General features: G+C 39.0%; 1 protein-coding gene across 6 annotated transcripts in view; it reads left to right on the top strand.

Annotated features, from left to right (window-relative positions):
• Positions 1-203: 203 nt before the first annotated feature.
• Positions 204-22,875, top strand: part of DGKB (diacylglycerol kinase beta) — a 332,216-nt gene continuing 309,544 nt past the window's right edge. For 4 of the 6 annotated variants that reach the window (XM_066554026.1, XM_066554009.1, XM_066554017.1 and 1 more), the window contains exon 1: positions 828-964. The gene's annotated coding sequence lies outside the window, so the exon portion shown is untranslated. Of the gene's footprint in view, positions 327-476; positions 493-827; positions 965-22,875 lie in introns of those variants that run through there. The other 2 variants (XM_066553994.1, XM_066554001.1) reach the window with 2 other exon arrangements.

Genomic DNA, 22,875 nt, shown 5'->3' with positions numbered 1-22,875 from the left:
GCGCCGGGCCGGGCACTGGGCCGGCCTTGCCGGGGCACGGCGGCTGCCGAGGACCGGACGGTGCCGTGGCAGGGAGGGCGCAGTCTCTCCCAGCTCCTTCAGCCGCGGGCTCCGGCGGCGCAGTGCCCGCGCACCTGCGTGGGAGCCGCTCCACGGCCGCCGCCTTTTCCCGGCGCCCCGCGGCAGCTCCGGCCGGGCAGGTAGGAGCGGGGCGGGCCGCGCTCGGCCCTCCGTGCCCGCTGCCACAGCCCCGCCAGCTCGCAGCGGGGAGGGCGACCGGCAGCCCTGGGCGGTCGCCATCGGCGGGGAGAGCCTGTAAACTTTGGGTAAGTGTTGCACGGGCTCAGCGCCTCTCGGCGCGGGGCAGCGGGTGGAGAAAGGGGAGCGGGGCTTTGCGGAGCGCTGCGCGGGTCTTGCCGCACCGCTGCTCCAGCGCGGAGCGGGCGCGGAGTCGGCGGGCGGCGCCCGGGGGATGCGGGCGCTGGACAACAGGTACGGGCAGCTGCGCGGGGGCGGGAGGGGCTGCGGAGGGGCGTCTGTGTGTGTGTGTGTGTGTTTGTATGTGTGTGTGTATGTATGTGTGTGTGAGTGTGTGTGTCGCTTCTCCCCTCCCCCTGCCGCCCGGCCGGGAAGGGGGTGGGAGATGTGCTGGCGCACCGCCGCTTAAAACCGCGCCGCCCGGAGGCGCCTGCCCGTTCCCGAGAGGAGGGCGGCTGCCGGCTCCGCGCTGTGCCGCGGAGAGCGGCGAGAAGCGGGGCCGAGGGCGGCGGTGACCCCGCGGGGCCGGGCCGGGCGCGCTGGGCTGCGGCAGCCGGCGGCGAGGCGGGGCGGGGGGCTGAGGGCGGCGGTGTCGCCGCCGTCGCTGGCGGTGGCCCGGCTGGATGGCCGGTCCCGCGGCTGCCCAGGGCGCCGGGCTCTCTCGCATCCCGGGGCCGAGCGTTCCCTCCGCCCGCATCGCACTGCAGTAAGTTCGCGAGTCGCTGGGCGGCCGGAGCGGTGGGAACCGCGGAACTGGGGGGGCCGCGATGCGCGGCTGGGTGTCTGGGCGTAGTGGAGGGGCTAAGGTGAAAGTTGTAGCTTACCGCGGTGTGTTGAATTTGTCACGACGCGTCGCTTTGGTTTCTAGTTACAGCCAATTTGCCTCGTCGACCTATATCACTTTGCTCAACCTCAGTCAGTGTCCTGATGCTGCCCCTGATAGCCCGGGTTCACAGCTGTGAAGTGCTGAGGCATCCAGGGTAGATGCGAACACATCGAGGGCAGGAAACAAAAGATGCAGATACAAACTTAGGCTTTAAAGGCTGCTCTTCTTAAACTTTACGTGTTGATGTTACGAGCTCGTTGTTGTGTTTTGGGTTTGTTTTGTTTTGGTGTTTTTTGTTTGTTTGTTTTGTGGCCCAGTGTTGTTCTGATTCTTATCCAAGAACAGTTTTATTTATCAGAGGTGAATGTAATTACATTTTTCATTGTGAGTGTCCTGTTTTGGAGATGGATTAAAGGTTTTCTCATCAGATTACTATATCATAGGTATTGTTTTTCTGGTAAACAAGCAGATTGTAGGGTCTTCAGTTCTTCATTGTTTGACTGTTTTTCTGCAAATTTGGGTAGAACTTTATTAATTTTCAAAAGCAGTTTTGTCTGGTTGATATAAGGTTAGAGAAAAAAAAAGGAAAACTTATAAAACCCTATCATAAAATAAAAAAGGCGATGGAACAGGATGGGGAAAACCAGTAATTGTAGCAGGAGACACAGTCTTTTAAGTTTTTATAAAAGCTACTCAACGTTTCCTACTCCCATTTAGGTTAAATGACCTAATGTAGCAAGGTAATAGTTTTTCTTTGCACTTGAATGGTATGATGCACATATTTAGAAAGTCATTATGCGTCCGGGAAAAAAAATCCATAGCAAGAACCTAATATGCATTCCCAAATGACTGGACTTGTGCTATGCTTTATGGATAACATGACAGGAAATAAGTCCCTTGCATCTCCCCAAAGTGGTAATCCAGTATTACTCAGAGCCTGAAATGTCTATCTAGTACAGAAGGAAAACAAGCATCAAGAAACATGGGGCATCACAAAGCAGCACTTTCCTCCAGGGGCTTCTCTTGTCTCTTGTTCGTTTGTCAAGGTAGAAGGACTTTGTTGTTTAGCATGGCAGGGAAGACTGGAACAATTATCCAGCAGTCTGAAATGTTTATGGAGCGATATGTTTTACACTGTGAATTTGAAATATTTGGGTACAATTGTTAATCTAATTTACAGGCCTGCGAATATCAGATCTTGCTGTTCTTAGGCAGGTTTAGGAAAAACCTCGTTTCTTATACATTTTAAGGAAGAAGTATATATGAATGGTTACATGACAGCTGAAATCATCTTTTCTAAACACCTATAGGTGTCTTGAACAATATTTAGTAGCAATGTATGAATGAACAGATATTTTTTAAGACTTCATGCAGTACGAAAGTAATAAAGTTAATTGTTTCAAAGAGCACTAGATATTAGGTTTTTACTTATAAGGAGGTTCTGCACTGTTTCTGCTCTGGAACTGTCATTCAGGTGTCACTATAGGATGGGTCTAGGTACCTTTTGCCTGTGGAATGAGATCACTGGAACAGGAATGAAGAGAATGATAAGAGAGTTGTAGGAAACCTGTTAGACCAGCGTTTTGATAAAGCAGAGTGTAAATAGCACATTTGGGAGTAAAGGTAGTAATAGGTTAATACTGGAAACTTCAGTCACTGGCTGGAGAGATGGAGTGGGCTTCTTGTGTTTTGTGTGTGCATGTCAGCAGCACTGAGTTCTTGTGAGTGGCACATAGAGAATGAATGATAATAGCTTGAAGTCATGCATTATATTTAGTGTAATAAAAACTAACAGCATATAGCATAGAATCATGGAATATCTCAAGTTTTAAGTGATCTATAAAGATCATTGATTCCACCTCCCTGCTCCTCATAGAACTAACTAAAACTAAACTGTGTGACTAAGAGCATCGTGCAGATGCTCCTTGAGTATAGATAATACATGATGTTTCATTCTCTTTGAATTGTTAGGACCTTTATTAGAACATAAGCCTTCTGCATACAATTTTAACAAGTCTTTTTAAGGCCTCGATGAGATGTGGATGATGAAACATTTTCATCTATATGTGGAATTATGGAAGAGTGGTGACAATTAGGAGTGAGTTACAGAAACAATTGGTTTTGTTCTGTGGTTTGGTGTGCTGGATCAAGAGGATTTCAGCCAGAATTCTACCTGTGGAAAGGAGAAGCTACTTGTGAAAGATGTTTATGTTTATTTTTAAGTTATGATAAAGTCCTCCCAGTCAAATCTGAGAGACATCAATACCATGAAATGCTGTGGAAGAAAAGGATGCTGGCTCCTGAAAGCTCCCTACAGCTCGTTCCTTTCAAGTAAAGTTTGCAGCCTGCTTCAGGAATTCCCACCTGAGCTTTGCATTACTGTCTAAAGTGAAAAAGATATCAAGAATATGGACTACACATTGCTCTGGATGTAATTCCCAATTGCTTTTACACTTGTGTAGATTAGGTTCCAGGTGTTAGTTACTCTGAAGGAATTATAGCATGCCACAGCCAGGTTAATCAATAGAAGTTGGTATAAAAGGTTAGAAACAAACATTTTATGAAAAGAATTCCATGTAAAGACCCTCTTGACCTTCAGTTGTGAGTTTCTTCAGTCAGTTTTTTGTTTCCTGTAGCACTTACAAAATAATTAGTAACAGTAATAGAAGACTTAAAACAATTACTTGTCCGTAATTTCAGTTTTTCATAACAGTACTTCATTAATAATTTTCTCTTCAGAGACTTCTTTTATAGCTAAACCAGCAAATTCACAGTACTGGAAAGCTGAAGAAGTGACATGCTGGGTCCCACTGAGAAGAGTTTGATGTTTGTAGTTATTTTTAATACCTTGCCTAAAAGAGTGAAAAAAAGTTAAAGATTTGGGCTTTGAAACTGATACCTTGATTTTGTCAACCTGACCTAGTTTTCAGTACACTAATAATGCTCTTACTATGGATAAAAATGATCTGATGCAGGTAAAGTATTTAGGCTAATTCAGGAAGTTGGGAAATAAATATTTATTTAGTTGAAATTGAGACGAGTAGCTGTCCCCAAACACCCCGTAAAACAGCTTTATGCAATGTAGAACACATTTTCTTTTTTAATTGTTTCTGAAGAAAATAAGACTTCTCTGAATAATGTTTGCAGCAGTATAGCCCTGAAGGGATATAGTTAGTTTGCCACAAGTTTAAAAGCTTAACAAATGTAAGTATTTGGAGGCTGTTAAATTATTTCTTGTCCTGTCCCTTAATACATGCTTGGAATGTAAGTGTACAACTCTGGCACTATTGTTTTGCCCTAAACAGTTTTTTTAAAAGTAAATAAAACAAAAAGAAGCAGAGTTGTAGACATGTTTGTCAGTTCAGTGTTGCTAATTAGACTTCCAATTCTGGGGACCGATTAGCTTTTTATTTTTAGATGTTTGTTGTTTACTGTAGTAAATCATGACTAAAATGAACTCTAGATACTTCTTTCTTCTTTCTTAAGGATTTTAGGAATGACTTTTCTAATGGTGGGAGAAATATTTAGTTGTACAAATGCCATTAATTACTAAGTTACCTTAGGTTGATTTTCAGCCACATTTTGATTACTTGGTTTGAAATTGTTACAAAAATTTTGTAACAAAACAATTTGAAATTTTTTTTTCATTAGACATTCAATGAGATGTCTAGTGCTCAGTAGCTGTAATAAGAAGCTCACTCTCTATTCCTAACAGTAGTAGCAATCTAAAGAGATGTGATGGAAATTTTCACAAAAGTTTATGTTGGTGCATCCAAATCTGTGAGCTTTCTGCTGTGATATGCTGCTTTGCTTGCCTTTTGGGTTGCCTTGTGGTTATTATGAAGCATTCCCATGTGGTGTTGGTTTAGTTGGGCAATGGGGAAAACTCACACAGTTAATAGAAATTTCTTTTCTCTTTTGTCCTTAGAGCATGTTGTGTAAAGTAAAAGCAATGAGTCAAATTCATTCCCTTTGGTCTAAATTTTCCCCAGGCGGACACTTCTGATTTATACAGTTTGAGTTTGGAAATAACCTGAAATCAATCCTGGATGCTCTTGAAGTGTATGTGGCTTTTCCATGCAGTGACATATTTGTATGATGGTGGTCTTAGAGAATTGAGAAGCTAAATTTAAGTGAATTAGAGGAATGGCAAATAGTAAGGCAGCTGAATCAGCCTAGGAGAAAATCTTAGGTGGTGTGAAATTGGCAAATTTTGCTGTCTTGTCTTCTGAAAGGAAAAAAAGTGTTTTTTTCTAAATCTAGAGGCTATGGCCTAGACATAAGAGTATGAACCAGTGTGTCCCTAGACTCAAGGATCTGTTGCTGGTTTTGTCTCTTTAATTGTGGCTTTTCTCCTGCTTCCTGGATGAATTTATGAATTAATCAAGTGAATGGGAGACAATGTTATGCCAGAAATAAGTTTTAAGTAGGGAAGAAAGAAAAATGAGAATAAAGAAAAAAAAAGAGATAACATTTATAGCCAAAACAATTGATACTGAAGTAGATGAAAACTGAAAGATTTGTGGTTACAAGCAGGAATGAATTAAGCAAGCAAAAGGAAATATAATTCTTACCTTTTTTTTTTATTTTTTCAATTTTTTTTTTCTACTTAGTCATCAATGAAAACCTTTTTCTAAAATCTAAAATTCCTTGAAAATGTTTAGGTTTAGATATGTGAAATTGATTTAATCTCCTTTCTAGAACCACAATGCTGCTTTTGTACACCCCTAGAATATTTTACTCAATAGCTCTACTTTGCCTATTTCTTTAGATTTTGATAGCTTGGTCATAATTTAGAAATAAAGTGTTTAAAATATTAAAAATATATATTAGTGTGTCTATTCTATCTTCTGTTCAATATCTGAATACCATCTGGCTACCTTCTGTCTCTCCTATTATTACTAATGGAAAGTCAAAAGCACCTGCTGGGGGAAATTTTAATTTTAAGATGAGCATCCTTTATAGGTCAGTTGAAGCACATTCTGAATGTATCCAGGTCTCTCAATTCATTATAAAGGGTGCCTGGCTGGTGTGACTTGTTCACAGTTTAAAATACAATTTTGAGACATCCATCTTTGTGTGAGATAAATTATACCCTTGGATATTTTCTCAGCTAGGAAGGTAAGGAAGAATTGAACTCCTAAGAAAAGTGTCAAGTTTTCTCCATACATTACTGAATACAAACAAAAAAGTGAAATAGCCTTAAAACAGTAGTTCATTAGAATGGGCCATGTACCAGAACTTAAATATCAAAGGACCTATTTTTAAACATATCTAAATAAACAAGTAGTCTGGAGCATTTCTATTTTTTTTCATGTCCCAAAAACATAAAAATGGCATGTTTTAACCAAAAAGTCTGTCTTAATTCATTGTTGATACACAATATTCCAGCAATGCTTTTTAGTGAAAATAAAATTACAGACCTCTCTAGAAATTCTGGATTTACTTTGAAAATCTGAAGCCTTATGCATTTCGGTTTACTTTGTTCTACATGTCATACACATTGAAAAACTGCTGGATCTGTGAAAAGGTTTGTCTTCATATGCTATTGTAAATTTAAAATTGTGTAGTACTGCAGCTTCTTCTGCTCGGGAAGTACAGTGGGTCATTTTGTCTGTTTTTACTTTAAAAGCATCAATGAAGATGTTTGTGTTTAAACTGCTTGACAACTTCTATGTCAAAGAATTCCAACCTTCTAAGCAATAGATGATCTCTTAGAGATATAAAAATTTGCACTGCCCTTTGTTAGGCTTAGTGCTGTTGGCACAACTTATTTATTAGAAGTAGAATGGCTATGACTGGAGGAATCCTGGGAGAACTCCCAGCTTTGAATATTAGATGTTATTAAAAACAGTATAGTACTCTGATAAGAGTGTTCTTTTTTTACTTCCTCTTTAAATTTAAAATGTCAAGTGGTTATTTTCTTTTCCTCATATTGTAAAATATCATGTTCAGTTATGAAATGTTTTGCTTTTGTAAATTCAAAATAGTTACTCGTAAGAAAGCTTTATATTCTGTCTCAGACTTTTTCCTATAAATATTCACCCAGAAACTACAAAACCAGCTTGTATGAGTGTTGAATATATTTTTCTACCCTGTATTGCACAGTACACCAGGGTGGTGATTTTTACATATCTCTGTTGGTGTTGAGAAAGAGTCTTGATGAAGCTCCAGTACTTATATCTAGTTGCCTAGTTAGTGAACAAGAACTTGTTCAAGTCTCTTCTAAAAATTTTTGTGTGTTCTTATTTTGGTCTGATGAGCTGATGAAGTCGGGTAGGTCATCTGTCAATGACAGAAGAATTTGTAGAATCTTACAGTTTTCTGCCTAACAGGAACATATTCAGTCATATTTCAGTGGAGTTTAACAGGCAGGTAACTGCAAAGGACGCTAATAAGAATATGTGAGCTATAGAAAAGATTGTATATTTTGAAGAGCACTCCTAAAGGGTTTAGGCCTTATTCCCTCTGACCTTATCTCAGTTCAGGGCACATGCCTGATAACTGTGTCACTCCATGAAGCTTTTTCATTTTGGATCTTACATTTGTGACTCAAAATGCTGTCCATCTAAAGGAATAGATGACCCTTTCAGTACCCTAATGTGATAATATATGGAGACAGTGAGTTCTACATGATCAGTCCAGGACCCTGACTAAAAGGATAATGACTCCTATGGGGGTGGAAGAATGCTTTCATCATCTAGAAACCTTGGGAGCTTCTGTAATTCATCCACAATTCATCTACCATCTCAAAGTAAAATGAAATAAAAGCATTATTTTCTAAATCCAAAAATAAACTGCTGTGGAACATGGACTTAATGACAGCAGTCGTAGAATTTAGACATTCCAGCTTTGTTTATTTGTACTAAAATCAGGTCAAAATCTGTGTATCCTGACAAGTTACAACTCTTTGGATTTGCTATTCAGTCAAGCTCCAGTTTGTCTTGCATTATTTACATTCTTGGCCAGTTTTCACTGGAGAGCATCTCAAGCAGGAAAGGTTTTCCAGTTCTTATACATATTTGTTGTCCCGTTTTGCAGTTTTCATTCAGATTCAAATGCTTCATCCCTTCCCCATATAGAGTTTTTAAATTTATTCAGGAAAAGTTTCATTACTCCTCCCCTGGTCTTGTTTGCTGCTCTCATTCTTTGGAAATGCAAATATGTATTTGACAGAGCAGGTGCCATCTCTTTTAAGCTGAAAGCAAATTATTAACCCATAAAGGAATGAAATGCTGTTCCTCTTCAGGGAACTTGATGCCCATATTCCAGTATGAGATCTTGTTTCTGAGCCTTGTGCTTTTCATATCATGTATGAACATGTATGTTCATAACTATGCTTCATAATAACAAATGAACATAAATCACATGTGTAGATAATTATTGCATGTTAATATCAAAATTTATTTTCATCCATCTCTGTTTGAGGGACATGTGGACAGTGCACAGAGATGCATTTAACCTGTGTGTTTACTTTCTTTATATAACCTGAATGTCTCAAACACCTTAAACCAGTGTCTTCTGCAGCCATTTAAATGTTTTAGGGATTTACAGGAAATAGTGTGGCTGTTTAAAGGAAAGTTCCTTGTGCAAAGCACAAAGTTTGGAGAGATTTTAAACTGTTAAAAAATCAAGCAGCTGAAGGCAGAACAGCTGTGGTAATGATTTTCAACCTGTGGGTGTTGAAGAAAAGAAGATAATGCTAAGTCTTACCTTGTCTTCAACAATGTTGTCATTGATTCTTCAGATTTAACACATGCTCCACTGAATATTTTTTTAAAATAGCCTAAGAGAATGGAAGAAGAGGAGGGAAGGGTAGTTCATGACGGCATAACCATTCTAACTTAATACTTTAAAAGACTTATAGTACTATTAAACACCTTAAAATGGTTGTAAATAGCATGATGAAGACCTTACATATGATCATTAAGCTTATCATGGAGAAGAATCTTGTGTTTTGTAGATGAATACTTCTGAAGAGTTGATAATGCAGATTACATTCCTCAGTATAGTTGAAGTTGGATTCTATAAATGATGGTGAGCACAATTACAACTAAAAGGGATGTTTTCATTGGTTATTATTTAGATATTTTTTGAAAACTATATGCTGCCAGTAAAATACTTTGTATGCTGTTTCTCTGTTTTTGTGGGAGGTATGTGTTGTGTATGTGGCAAGTGAACGCCCACATTACATAGTGTGGTAAACATTGTAGCATTTAGTTATTTTTTCCAGAGAAAAAGAATTTCTCTTCATCAGTTTGTCTGGTTTTGTTAGTTAATTTGTTTGGGTGGGGTGGTTATTTGCTTGGGGTTTTTGTTGTTTTTTTTCAGCGCACTTTCAGTACTGAAAGTTCGCTGTGGTTTATATATATCCTTGTCAAGGTACTATTAGTGGGGCAGGTGAAAGGGATCGTTCTTCATCCTTCTTAAAAGCATAAGGATAGCTTTACTGGATGAAAGGCTGTCTGGACAAGTATGATGTCCCCAGTGATTATCAAGAAAAGAATAGAAGAATAGGCTGAGGATATCCAGAGTGTTCCTTCAGGTTCCAACACTCTCTACACATTTATTATTTTACAGCTATCTGAGATAGGCCTGTTTCATTTTGAAGATGGAAGAATTCTAGTGTGCTCTTATTTTTTAGGTTCCATCTTTTTTGTCCTCTTTTTTCACTTCTGCTGTAATCAATTTGCAAATCCAAAAAAACTCTGCATGTTATTGAGAATGCAAGTATACCAGGGATCTACACAACAAAATACATTGTTTTATTCTGATTTTTTTTCAGAATACTTTTATTTTTGAATGCTGTCAAGCACTGAGCTGATCTTTTCTGATTATAGTTCAAATTTTTATTATGTTTCTGAGTGGTAACTCATCAGTGATGAGCTCACTGCTCATCACTTTAAGTGTGTCGCTACGATTTTTTTAATGTATATTACTTTAGATTTATCAATGCTGAGGTATATAAATCTATTCCAGTGGGAAGGGAAGGATAGCATTAGCAAGCAAAAGGACAATCAAGCTATTAGAGGATTTAGTACCTATATCATACCTAAATTCTGTCTCAACTCTCTAAATCTTTTCCTGTACCTGTCCTTAAAAACATTTTGGTGCCTGTGTTAAATATTTTATTGGTATGGATACAATAAACAACTAGAATAAATCCATTGGAAAAGGACTGTGTTTCTTTATGAATAATATGTGGTGAACTTAAAATTTTTTAGAAGATACCCTATGCAACAATATAATGTTTAATACCTCTTCCATAAATTTACTCATTTAAAGAATTATTAAAAACAACAATATTTTTAAATTATTTTTGAAGGTTTACTTTTTTTTTGTTTTTCTGTGTTTTCCAATCTTCTAATCTTAACATAATACAAAATATTCTGCTGCCTAGTCCATAAATACTTGGACTTTGTTAATTTGGAACATGGGTGTGTTTATATAAGTATGCATGCCTTCTATATGAATTTCTATTGACTACATGCTGAATATGGCAGCAAATATTCATTGCAGTTGTGAACATGATTAAATTTGTAGCTGTCAGAATCCATCTGACAGTTTAGTTACTTACAGGAATTGCACTTTGAAGTGGTAGCTGGAGAAACAGTTCTGACCCAAGTGATTAACCCTGGCTGGGGTCACATTAGATCTGAATGAAGTCCAGTACAAGAAAAATGTTTTTATTTCCCTCATATGCCCAACAGAAATGCCCAGAAAAAACTGGGGCTACGTGTGTATGCATTGCTACTAAATATTTGGCATTATATTGCAATAGTTCTGTGATTATTTTTACAAAAATCAACATCACCATGGTCATCCTCTTTTTATATAGCAATGGGAACGTGGAGTTGGTATTGGTCACATGGACCATTGTGCCTGGTCATTTACAGCCTGAGGAAACATGACATTAGATGCCTCATGCAGATTGGGTTCACTGAGCCTCAGTTTTACACACCCTTATCAGAAGCCACAGAATGTCTCTGTGGAGTCTAAAACATAACCTAAGATTTATAATACAAGACTAGGTCATTAAAAAAATAATGTTACAAGAAGAGAGGACCAAATTCTCAGATAATTTTAGTTTAGGATAAAATCTAATACTGAGTCTGTCTGCTTTCTGTGCTCATCTGTGAAGATACTTAAGCAAAGCTGTTACTGTCATAATTTTTTAAGGTCTCATATTTTAAATACCAAAGAAGGTGTAAACAACATTACATCTTAATTTTTAAGTGTGACTATTCCCACTGGGAGGCTGTTTCCAAGGATTGTACTTCTGTGAATTTGATGATCACACTTAATTGAAAACAATATATTTCACACAAATTATTCTGTATGAACTACTCATCATTATTTATAATGCTTGTAAATAATAATACTTATAAAGTATGTAGCTTGGAATGACATCATTTGTTTAATCCTTTTAGTAAAAGTTACTGTTCCGTGACATGTTATATAAATCTAAGAGAAATATTGTCTGGTATTTCATAGTCTGAACTAATGAGATAGACCTGTGCCCCTTGTTAGGTGTACAGTAAAAGAATTTACATTACAAAGAAATCAAGGCAATTTTAGCTCAGGAACATATGTCTTTAGTAAAAACTATTGAAAAGTTTCTGGACTAGTAAAATTAATGAATACTGAATGCTCTCAGATGACTGTATTAGTCTGTGAATCTGAATTTAAGAGGTAACTATGATAAAGCAAGGCAATAGTAAATGAGGAAGGCTGATGCTGTTAGATGCCTGTTCCTACTTCTTTTAAAGTTTACTTATTCTAAATTATACTGAGATATGATCAAGTTTTGATTAAAAACTTTTGAAGTTTTGATGAAAAAATGATGTATGGTTTAAAATCAGTGCACCATAATTCTTACTATTGAGGTGTGACCTCTGGCGTTGTGAGTTTATTTTCTGTGTGTTTCTCTGAGCTGTATTTGTGTCATTTCCCTTGCAGCAGATGCATTGAAGACATATGCAGATAGCTTCTATCAAGCTCATACTTTGAGGGAGTTAGATTACCTGCCTCTGGAGCTAGAACTTTTAAATTATTCTTCTGTTTGTCTGACCTTGCTATATTGAAACTGCTTACAATTCTGTTTTCTAGAAATTTGTGAAATATATGCATTAATTCTTAGAGAACTAAAATTTCAGTTATCAGTTTCAGATGCAGCCCTCTGTCCTAGACCACTGTTGTTTCTGTATACTGTTCTACATTGCTAATTAGCTGTGCATTATATGATAGTTATTTTTCTGTTATATAGATGCTATATTCTAGAGAATATAATATTCTAGAGAATTCTTTAGTAACAATTATATAGTTCTCATGCTGCATTAAAATCCATATTCAGTCATACCTAGAACTAGGTCTTCAAAATAAAAATCTCAGTCTCTATGTGCAAGCCTTTTCTTTCCTACACCATAGAATCATAGTCAGTGAAATGTGCATCAGATGAGCTCAGCTCAGAGTTGAGCTTATTCAACTTCCCTTATTGTTCATTCTTTTTTGTAATATTTTGTAAGAAATACTTGTGACATTTCCTCAAACAGACCACCAGAAGAGCAGCTGAAGAAAGTTGTAGCTGTGTCTGTCCTATGGTCCATCTTACATCCTCTGACTGCCCCTGCAGCTCTGGTTTTTACATCTCTGCTGCCTCCTCTTCCATTTACATCTCCTTGAGCTGTTCCTGCTTTTCTTTTCCACTGGATGTTGATAATGCACTCGGGGGATTAGGAACTGTGAAAGTGGGACCTGCTTGGGCTCACTTCACTAGCAGTTCCTTATCACCATTTGGTGACTATGGAGGAGGCAACTACAGTTGAGAGAAACTGAATTTCTACTCTACATGTCAGCTCTTTTGTGTGGTTTTTTGGTGGTTTTTGTTTTGTGAGGTTTTTTTGGGTTTTTTGTTTGTTTCTTTTTAATGTGTGTGTTGGTTTTTTGTTTTTGTTTCTGTCATTGTTTTTTGGTTTTGATGAAGTTAGTTTATTTATCTGTGAGAGTGTGTGTGTCCCAAGACTGGGGGAAGCTGCCATGTTTAGGACATGAAGGGGAAAAAAAGAAAGCATTACAATATTTTTTTCCTGAATAATTATTGCCTTGCAGAGTAGGTGGGAGCTTCCCCCCTCCCCCACTCTTCTGAAATGAAATTCCAGTAAAATTGGAGAATGCTTTCCTCTGTTTGACTTAATTGTTTCATTTTTAAATTTCTACATCTACTTTGGTTAGTACAGACTGGATTTAGGGGATAGTGAGCTTGCTGGTATCCTTTTACCAGTGGACAGTCACTGCCCAAATTGTCTCATAAGACACTGTCACACTTGATTTACATTTTCTTTCAGTGTGGATTGGCTGTATTTCCATAACAAAATATTTACTTTTCTACTTGGGATGATTACAACAATTAGTGATATGTGAAGAGTCATTCTCCTTTCCTGTTTTCTGAGTGCTGTGGCTAAAACTTAGCAGTGTGTAAAAGTGAGCAGCTCCTAGATGCTTAGAGTTGAATGAGTTTTTGCTTTTCAAATGAAGGAATGGACTGTATTATTTGTGTACATTGCACTCTGAGGATTGCCTCTTTAGACACCTGAAGTGCTACTGCTAAGGGTGGTTGTGAGAGAGGATAACAGATTGACTGCCAGAGCAAAGCAGAAGTAAAAGTTTGCATGAACAACCAGGCACAGTCAAATATGTTCTGTAATTTTTCCCTCCATTTCTGTGTGTATGTGTGAGAGAGATGTTTAGAGCTGCTTTCTTGATGGGTTAAAACACAGTGATAAATTGTTGTGTGTTTGGGAGATACTCTGGAAATGCTGTTGGGTTTTTCAAAAGCCTGTTGACCTGAGAGGAAACGTAGTGATCACGCTTTGCTCATCAGAGAAGGAGCACTGCATCTGCTGATGGGTCCTTTTGAATCACAAGAATGAAAGAATAGGAGGAGGAATATTCAAGAAGGTCACACTCCTCCTGAAGGGTGAAAGGAGCCAGGACCGCTGAGCTGATGTGCTGTGGCTTTAGAATGGGTAGAGCAAGGAATCTTTGAGGGCATAAACTCAATCCCTAGGAAATTCCAGAGCCCAAGAGGAGCAAACAAACTCTTGTGGTGAGGGAGCAACATCCAGTTAGAGAGATGTGAAGTGATGCTCAGAAGGAAGAAGCATAGTGGGATCAAGGATAAATTAGAGGCTCTCATGTCTGGAAGGTGTCAAGGGCATAAAAGGTTCTTTGGCAAGGGAAAGAAAGATGTGTCTTCATGTTGATGTTGCAATTACTGGGATTTCATATCAAGTTGTTTGAAATTTTTTATTATGTTTTGCACGTCTTTTTTTTTTTATTGCTAGTATCCCAGTTTGGACCTATTTTGACAGGCATATCATCTGCATGACTAAAGCCATTCTAAATATGAAAAAGAAATGCTGCCTTACATCATTCATATTCAAACAAAACCAAACCAGGCCAGTCCCAAACCCAGATCACCTCTGTGAAGTGTTGTTGCAAGGCTAGGAGGATGGGAGGTAGATTCAATATGCATGTGGGGTATTTTAGAATTACTATTTATATCTATAAAATTTGCCTAACAACTACTAATAATCTAAGAACATTGGCTGTGCTATGAAAAGATTGGAATTATTAGATAACAGCCATTTAATGAAGTTCATTAGAACTTTTGTTCTTTTTGTAAATCAGACATGAGATAATATGAAGCTGTAGTGATGCAGAAGGTTATTGTTCTTTTGAAAGGGGTTTCAGATGACTTCATCAGGGAATTTCTGGGCATGTTTCTCTGTGTATCTATTACAAAGTAACAGATCTGGTACAGTGTAAATAAGGATAGTATGCTTCTTTATATAAAGTATTTGTTTATATAATCAGAAATCTAAGCTTTATGCATACTTTGGTGTTTTACAGAGATCTCATTTTCAAAAGTAACCAAAGAAGCAAAGTCATAGTCTTCTTGCAGCATTAAAATTTATAGTTGTACTTTGTGTCAGAGAAATAGTCTTAAAAGAGAGTAGACAATATCAAGACGTGATAATGTTTTCCTTTCTTGATGTTCTGTAGAGCAGGTGAAGTGCATTTAAGATATTTGGCATGGTGAAATTTGTTCACAGTATTGAGACAGGCTAAAATAATTGTCCCACTCCTTCCCCCAGTCCATGGGCCTTTGTGTGGCTGTGTCATCTGCACTATTTGCTTTGTTTCTTGTCTAAGAACTAAGATGGCACTGGTGAAATGTGGGGGTAGTATTAGACTGTCAGATCCCAAACTCTTTGCTCATGGCCTTTGTGCCTCTCCAGGACTGTGGCTCCATGGCTGCTTACTTTTTGTGGCATGCATGATGCTGTTGGCTGCTCTGCTGCTGCCACAGCATCACAGGGTGTTACTGATGGGGGGGTGAGTGGAAGGGAAGGGAGCCAGCAGGACTCATCTCCTGGGAAAGCTGGGGCTCCCACTGCAGCTCCTGCATCGTGGGGATCATTTCCTGCTCTGCAGCCAGGGAGCTCTTTCCCTTATGTTACCGTCAGTCCATGAACTCTTCTCAGCCATTTGGGAATAGATGAAAATTAAGGGCATAACTTAGTGGTAATGTTACAGCTTTCTAAATTTTTCAGAATATTTTTCATGAAAAGTATTTAAGCTAGGTAGAAAAAGTACTTTGGGACATGTTGTTCCATTTATTTTTTAAGACTATCCTCCACAGAAGTCACTGGAGAGTTTTTAAAAGAGATGACATGATGTGGACCATTGTAATGCAATTTTCTTTGGAAAATTCTATGTCTCAGGGCAAATTTACCACAAATGGAGCAATTGTGATGTCCCGTAAAAGAGAAGATGTGTTTTTCCAACATTTGATAGATCTGAAAAGTATGCATAACTCTGCCAAGCAAGCAAGCCTGCTATTTTCAGTAAAATATTTTGGGGCTTTTGGAGTATTTTGAAAATGCTGGTACAGTAACTGTTCTGACTATTCCGGAATATTTAGTACAACCAAAATTTTAAGCATCAATAAATACAGTATTATTTGAAATTGTGACTGTCAAGAAGACATGTTTGACCTTTCTTCCCTAGAATTTTTAGTAGAAAAAGAATATACATTTTTTGTTAATACAGTTTACTTGAACATTTTATTTCATATGGATAGATTTTAAGACTATAAAGCCAAGGAATACTGCATAGATAACAAAATAGCAATACAATAGAATAATCTTTCTGATTCAAAAATAATCAGTGGATTTATCTCATCTACTATCTGTGCTTGGATTTAGTAATTAATTAAGCAACTGCTACAAAGGAGATCTGCTACTTTTATTTTTGATACTTGTTATTAAAAAGGCTAGATAAATTTTGTGAATAATTAAAGTAGGGATGAAATATGCAAAAGTTCATGAAATTATATTTATTTTCATCAGAATATTCTGATGTGTCCATATAGAAATATTTATTTTCATAATTTCGCCTGTAGCATAGGTAGATTTCTAAACACTAATAGTGACAGGATAACAGTTACGTTCAATAAAGTTACCTTGAATAAAAGTGAAAATAGGAAACATAAAAATATAATGTATATGTATTTACAACAGTCTATTTTACAGTGAATTTTTAGGTATACTAGATCAATGTTTTTAATTCTTCTAAGATGCCAAAAGAAATAACTTTCTTATTTTAGTTGTGCCAATTTAAGAAATGTAAACTAAATCTAGTGATGCAGTTTGTGCCTGGGAACCTTGAGAACTGGAAACTGCTAGCAAACATTAGACATCTGTAATAATCTCTTGAATAATCTTTTGTTTTGTGTATCTAAGAAGGCCAAAATCTGAAAAAGGCTGAATACACTGAGTACTCCTTTGCTTCCAAAAGCAGAGGATTTGGGTTTTGCAGTTTTGTATTCCAAGCATCAACAGCTTTCATAATTTCTGTTTACTGTTCTTCAGGTACAAACCTATTCTTCCCTCACGGGGAACACAGAACAGCAGTTGAGATTCAAAACAAAGTGATCTGTATTTGGTTTTGGCACATGGTTCAGAATCTCCATCTTCCTTTTTTTTTAGGGTGCTTTTACTGGGATGAACAAGTGGATCCATTAGGAGAGTTTCTGGTCCTTGGGGTGTAGGCTCAGCCCTGGGTACCTCCCCCAGCACCATTTTGCTCTAAGGGATGGAGCTGCTGGACCTGGATGGGAGCTGTGACGTTTTCTAACCAGGTCCCCAGCATGGGTGACTGCAAAACCAGGACCCTGAAGCAAACCACAGTATAAACCTCAAGTAATCTAAAAAGAGCCCCAGTTTTCTTGGAGTGGTGCTATTGTTGTGTATATGTAGTTAAATCTGTAAATGACAAGGTTTCATCAAAAGTATCTACTTCCTTTGAACACTTCATGTGTTAATTAATGGTGTATTAACTAAAGCTAACCGTACGTGAGAGACAGGGAATTTTAATTAAAATTCTGAGGCTTGGTTAATTAAATATCCATGATCATTTTTATAATATACAGCTCTATTTTAAGTTATTAAATACATTTTTTATGCATTTAGACTTAAATTTACCAGTTCCAACTTGGTATGATAGACAAAAATAAAGCTGTTAAGAAGTACAACTGTTCTATTGACTTGCATAAACTAGCATGATGTATGCATTCAAATATATTCAGTTACAAATCTCAGTTCAGTTCCTGACTTTTCTGCACATGCTTCCTTTGTGATAGCAAGCAAATTATTTAAGAACAAATGCTTCATTCAGTGTTCCTAGTGACTTTAAAATTCAATAAGTAATGCCAGCTGAGATCTCGTAATTTGTTAAAAAGCAAAATTTTAGAAATTTCAGTTCTTAACTTTATTTCTGCAAATTGGAGTATTTCTCTCCTTTTTTTATTTTCTATTCCTTGCTCTTAAAAGAAAGTTGGGCTGTACCATTGTTCTGTTTGTGCTATTGTCAATGGTTTGGGTGGAAAGGATCTTATAGGCCATGTAGTTTCAAACCTCCAACCCCCAGCTCCCCAGCCATTGTTTAGGACACCTTCTACCCGACCAAGTTGCTCAAACCCAATCTGACCTGACCCTAAATTTTTCTAGGAATGAGGCATCCATCACCTCTGGGAAACATGTTCCAGTGCTTCACCACTCACTGTGAGAAATTTCTTTCTAATATCTAACCTAAACCCCCCCTCTGTCAGTTTAAAGTTCCCCTATCGCTACCTGCTGTCTCGGTCCCTCTGCGAGCCTCTCAGGAACCCTGGGCCAGTCCCGAGTCGGCAGACACCGGGGAGGGCAGCCCCGACACGGCCGACAGCGGGGAGACACTGTGTGTGCCCCGAGGGTACTGAGGGCACCTGGGCTGACAGCAGGGAGACACTCTCTGTGTGTGCCCCGAGGGTGCTGAGGGCACCTGGGCTGGCAGGGAGACACTCTCTGTGTGTGCCCCGAGGGTGCTGAGGGCACCTGGGCTGGCAGGGAGACACTCTCTGTGTGTGCCCCGAGGGTGCTGAGGGCACCTGGGCTAGGGGGAGACACTCTCTGTGCCCCGAGGGTGCTGAGGGCACCTGGGCTGGCAGCAGGGAGACACTCTCTGTGCCCCGAGGGTGCTGAGGGCACCTGGGCTGGCAGGGAGACACTCTCTGTGTGTGCCCCGAGGGTGCTGAGGGCACCTGGGCTGGCAGGGAGACACTCTCTGTGTGTGCCCCGAGGGTGCTGAGGGCACCTGGGCTAGGGGGAGACACTCTCTGTGCCCCGAGGGTGCTGAGGGCACCTGGGCTGGCAGCAGGGAGACACTCTCTGTGCCCCGAGGGTGCTGAGGGCACCTGGGCTGGCAGGGAGACACTCTCTGTGTGTGCCCCGAGGGTACTAAGGGCACCTGGGCTGGCAGGGAGACACTCTCTGTCCCCCGAGGGTGCTGAGGGCACCTGGGCTGGGCGCCTGTGCAGCACAAGAGACACCAGAGACATCGGTAGAAGAGAAAGGGCTGACTCTTACCAGGGGTTAATCCAAAGTTTTATTAGGAGTCCCGAAGGAGCTCCTGCACCTCAGGGGCCTCCTGCCGAGAGGCCCGGGAGATGTGCCAAGGTCACATTTAAAGGGAGGTGGAAACCAAAAGTAGATAACATTTTACCAACCAATAAGTAACTCTAAGGGATGGGTACTGGAGGATAGACATATAGGACAGCGTATGGGGCAAGGCTTGGGGGGCTGACCCCTGGCCTCTGGCTCATCACTCGACGACTTGGACAGAAACTTCTGGATGGAGGGGAGGAGAGGCTGAGTAATTGACAGAGAGCCAGGGTGGGGGTTTGGGGATGATCTCATCCCGGGAGAGGGATAACACAGATAAAGGGAGGGGAGTACAGTCTGGGATAAACCATTTGGGAAAAATATGGGAATACAAAACAAAACTACTTCAAAGTATTACAAAATATAAAAACACACTACAACAACCTGCACTTGGAAAAAGTAATCTTTCTTGTAGGACCCCTTTAGTTACTGAAATGCTGCTGCATAGTTTCCCTGGAGCCTTCTTCACCAACAACCCCAACTTTGTCTTCACAGGGGAGGGACTCTAGCCCTCTGATCATCTTATTGTCGCTTCTCTGGACTCACTTCTGTAGGTCCATGTGCATTTTTGGGGAGTCAGATCAGGATGTGGCACAGCAGGTGGGGTCTCACCAGAGCAGAGCAGAGGGGCAGAATCCCCTCCCTTGCCATGCTGGCCATGCTACTTTGGATGCAGCTCAGGATACAGTTGGCTTTCTGGGCTGCAGGTGCACATTGTTGGGTCATGTTGTGCTGCTTGTCCTTGAATATCCTAAGTCTTTCTCCCCATGGCTGCTCTCAATCCATTCTCTGCCCAGCCTGTATTTGTGCTTGGAACTGCCCTGACCTAGGTTTGGGACCTTGTACTTGGTCTCGTTGAACTTTATGAGGTTTGTATGGACTCCCCACATAAGCCTTTCAAAGTCCCCCTGGATGTCATTTCCCCCCCTCCAGTGAGTAAATCTCATCTCAGTTTCTGCTTTGATAATGAAGCACAGAAGTTTTAGTTATGTTGTTGTTATTACTTGACATTTTTCAACTGTTCCATTGGTGTATCCAGGTTGTAAAGAATGAGCAGAAAAATGAAGTGTGTTTGGGCACTGGATGTCAGAGTGCAGACACTGTCGTTTGGGTCAAAAAAGCAAGAGGTTCCCCAGGCTGCATAATTTCACTTGCCCAGTTCATTTTAACTCTGGGATTTCTGTCTGCAGTCTAAGCAGCTAAGTGTAAACAATAGTACCTCAAATTCTGAATCACAGATTTGTATGGATGCTTATCACCTGAGAGTGGATTGCCTTTCTCGGTGGTAATTTTCATTTCTTTGCTTTTTCTTCTCGCAGCTGGTAGCAATTTTTTCTTGAGTAAAACACCCCCTGTATGCCTCAAATGAGAAAACAGAGGGGTTGTCTTAATCTACGGCAAGTATAAGCAAAACCTCTTCATTATAAAAGTTACTTGGGTACAGCAAAATCAGTTCTGTGAATATCCATTGGAACATATAAGCAACTTTATCCTATATTTTTGAGGATGGAGGGTTTATGAGGCTTTAGATGATATTTGGTAAAGGTTCTCAGAAGATAAAACTTCTGTTTCGTGAGGAAATATAACTTTATCATTTAAAATACAGCCTTTGGAAAAGTAACTTCTTATGAATTGATTTTTAAATAGCAAATTTAAATAGAATCTTTTTCTCTTTTTTTTTTTAAGTGACTTGAGCTGTACCAAAATGGTATGACATTAGTAAATTGAGCGACTTACAGATTACATAGCTGTGATATTCTTGTGATAAAAAGAGGGTATAAGTAGAGCAAACTCTCTTAGGCTTATTTCATATATAGAAGGATTCAATTGTGTATATTTCAATACAGGGCATGTGAATAGAATGACTCATAAATAACAAATCACTTAATAAACAAATATTCTACTGTGAGGCTGGTGAGGCAGTGGAACTGGTGTGGCTCTGGAGGCTGCCCAGAAAAGTTGTGGATACCCCATCTGTGGAGGTGTTCAAGGGCAGGTTGGATGGGGCTCTATGAAACCTGGTCTAGTGAAAGGTGTCCCTGCCCTTGGCAGGGGTGTTGGAACTGGATCTTTAAGGCCCCTTCCAACCCAAACCATTCTATGACTCTGATTTCTATGAACATAGCTGTTTTTAAAGTTCACACATTCTCCAGTTGATGGCAGTGAGTTTTACATGCCTGTTGGTAAGAGTAGACAACACAAGGAACTTTGGAAAATTTCTTGGTTTGAAAACTTCCATGGATCGAATCAGAAAGGTAGGAAAGAGAATATTTCTTACCCCTAAAAAAAATCTGCTTTTTAAAAAAAAAATTTTTATATTCCTGTCTTGCAAGATTTCAATGGAATTCAAGCTCTTTAATATAAATATTTCATATGCAACCTTCTCATAAAGCATTCAGACCTTTAGTGATGACTTTGTAGGAGTAGATGGAAGAACTGTTACAACAGTTGCGAAGTACATACTGAGCTATATAAAGGAAATGTAAGGTGAAGATGTTGAAAACCAATTCAAGATGAAATGTGACTTAAAAAGCTTGTGCCTATTCATAACTTACAAGTTTTTTCTTTGTAGTTTCTCTTTAGTAATACAAAGCTGAGCATAAATATTGTAGGTAATTCTGCTATATTCAGAATCATATTGAAGTTCTACGGGACCATTTGCTAAACTCTTTTATGTTCAGTGCAAAACAAATTTTAAGCATTTCTGCTTGAGCCACCTTTGTTTTAGTGAGTAGACCTTCAGTTGACTTAAGGTAGTTACACAGGTATGTTCTAAAAGTTAAGTTTTAGGATCATAAATTTGGAAGCAAGGGAAACAACTAAGAAGGACTTGAACACCTGACTTGCAAGGCACCAATTGTGGTGTGTTCATCCCAGTGTTTCGGCTGAGAAATCAACAAAACCAGCAGAAGTGATTGCAGGTTGATGGCAGAAATAGATTGAAATAGTGCAATAGATACGGGTTTGCAATTGTTTACAATTAGTGCTGCTTCTATTCAAGTTAAGGATATAAATTCATGGAGGTAGTGCATCTCTAGTTAGTATTACCAGGAATGGTAGTGCTCTTACCTGATACTTCTGTTCTGTGTGGGAGTGGAATCCAAGAGATTTAATCATGTAATTATTCCTCATATAGAAGCAAAAATGCAGTGTTATCCAGTTGCCATCCATTTTATTATGCTTTTTTCTTTGTCATTGAAAAGGAATTTTTCAACAATTTAAGCACAGAAACAGCAATGAATCATTGAGTGTCTTTTTGTTTCTTTTCAGATGCAGATATGTGTTTGTGTATTTATTCTACTTTCCTCACTTTATTACCCTTTTTGATATCTGGCTTTTCATTAGTTATAATATTCTAATATATAAGCTGTTTTGATGTAAAGCCTAAAAATATATTCAAAATAGGCTAAATGTTTCATTCCTCAGTAGATGCATTTATTTATTTACTTTGAAAGAAAAGAAAAGGAAATGTATAAAACATTGTTTATTTTTTGCTTTTTAAAACTCTGTTAAAAATGAATTGCACAAAAATGATTAATGGTTTACATGATGATGTTTATGATTCAGAAGTAAACATATAGATGATTTTTAGTTTATGGCAAATATAGTAATAGCAAAAAAAGGCAGACCTGCACTATAAAAGTGTTCCAGCATGAAGAATATTTAGTAATTGTTTGACTCTTGACTACAGTTTGTGGATAGGATTAAAACTCCCTGGGGCAAAATTGTGTGGGTCCCCAGGGGAAT

Source organism: Molothrus aeneus, chromosome 1 (assembly GCF_037042795.1).
Source record: "Molothrus aeneus isolate 106 chromosome 1, BPBGC_Maene_1.0, whole genome shotgun sequence".
Classification (NCBI taxonomy): Eukaryota; Metazoa; Chordata; class Aves; order Passeriformes; family Icteridae; genus Molothrus; species Molothrus aeneus.
Note: the sequence above shows the minus strand (reverse complement) of the source record. Positions and strands in the feature narration are given on the sequence as shown.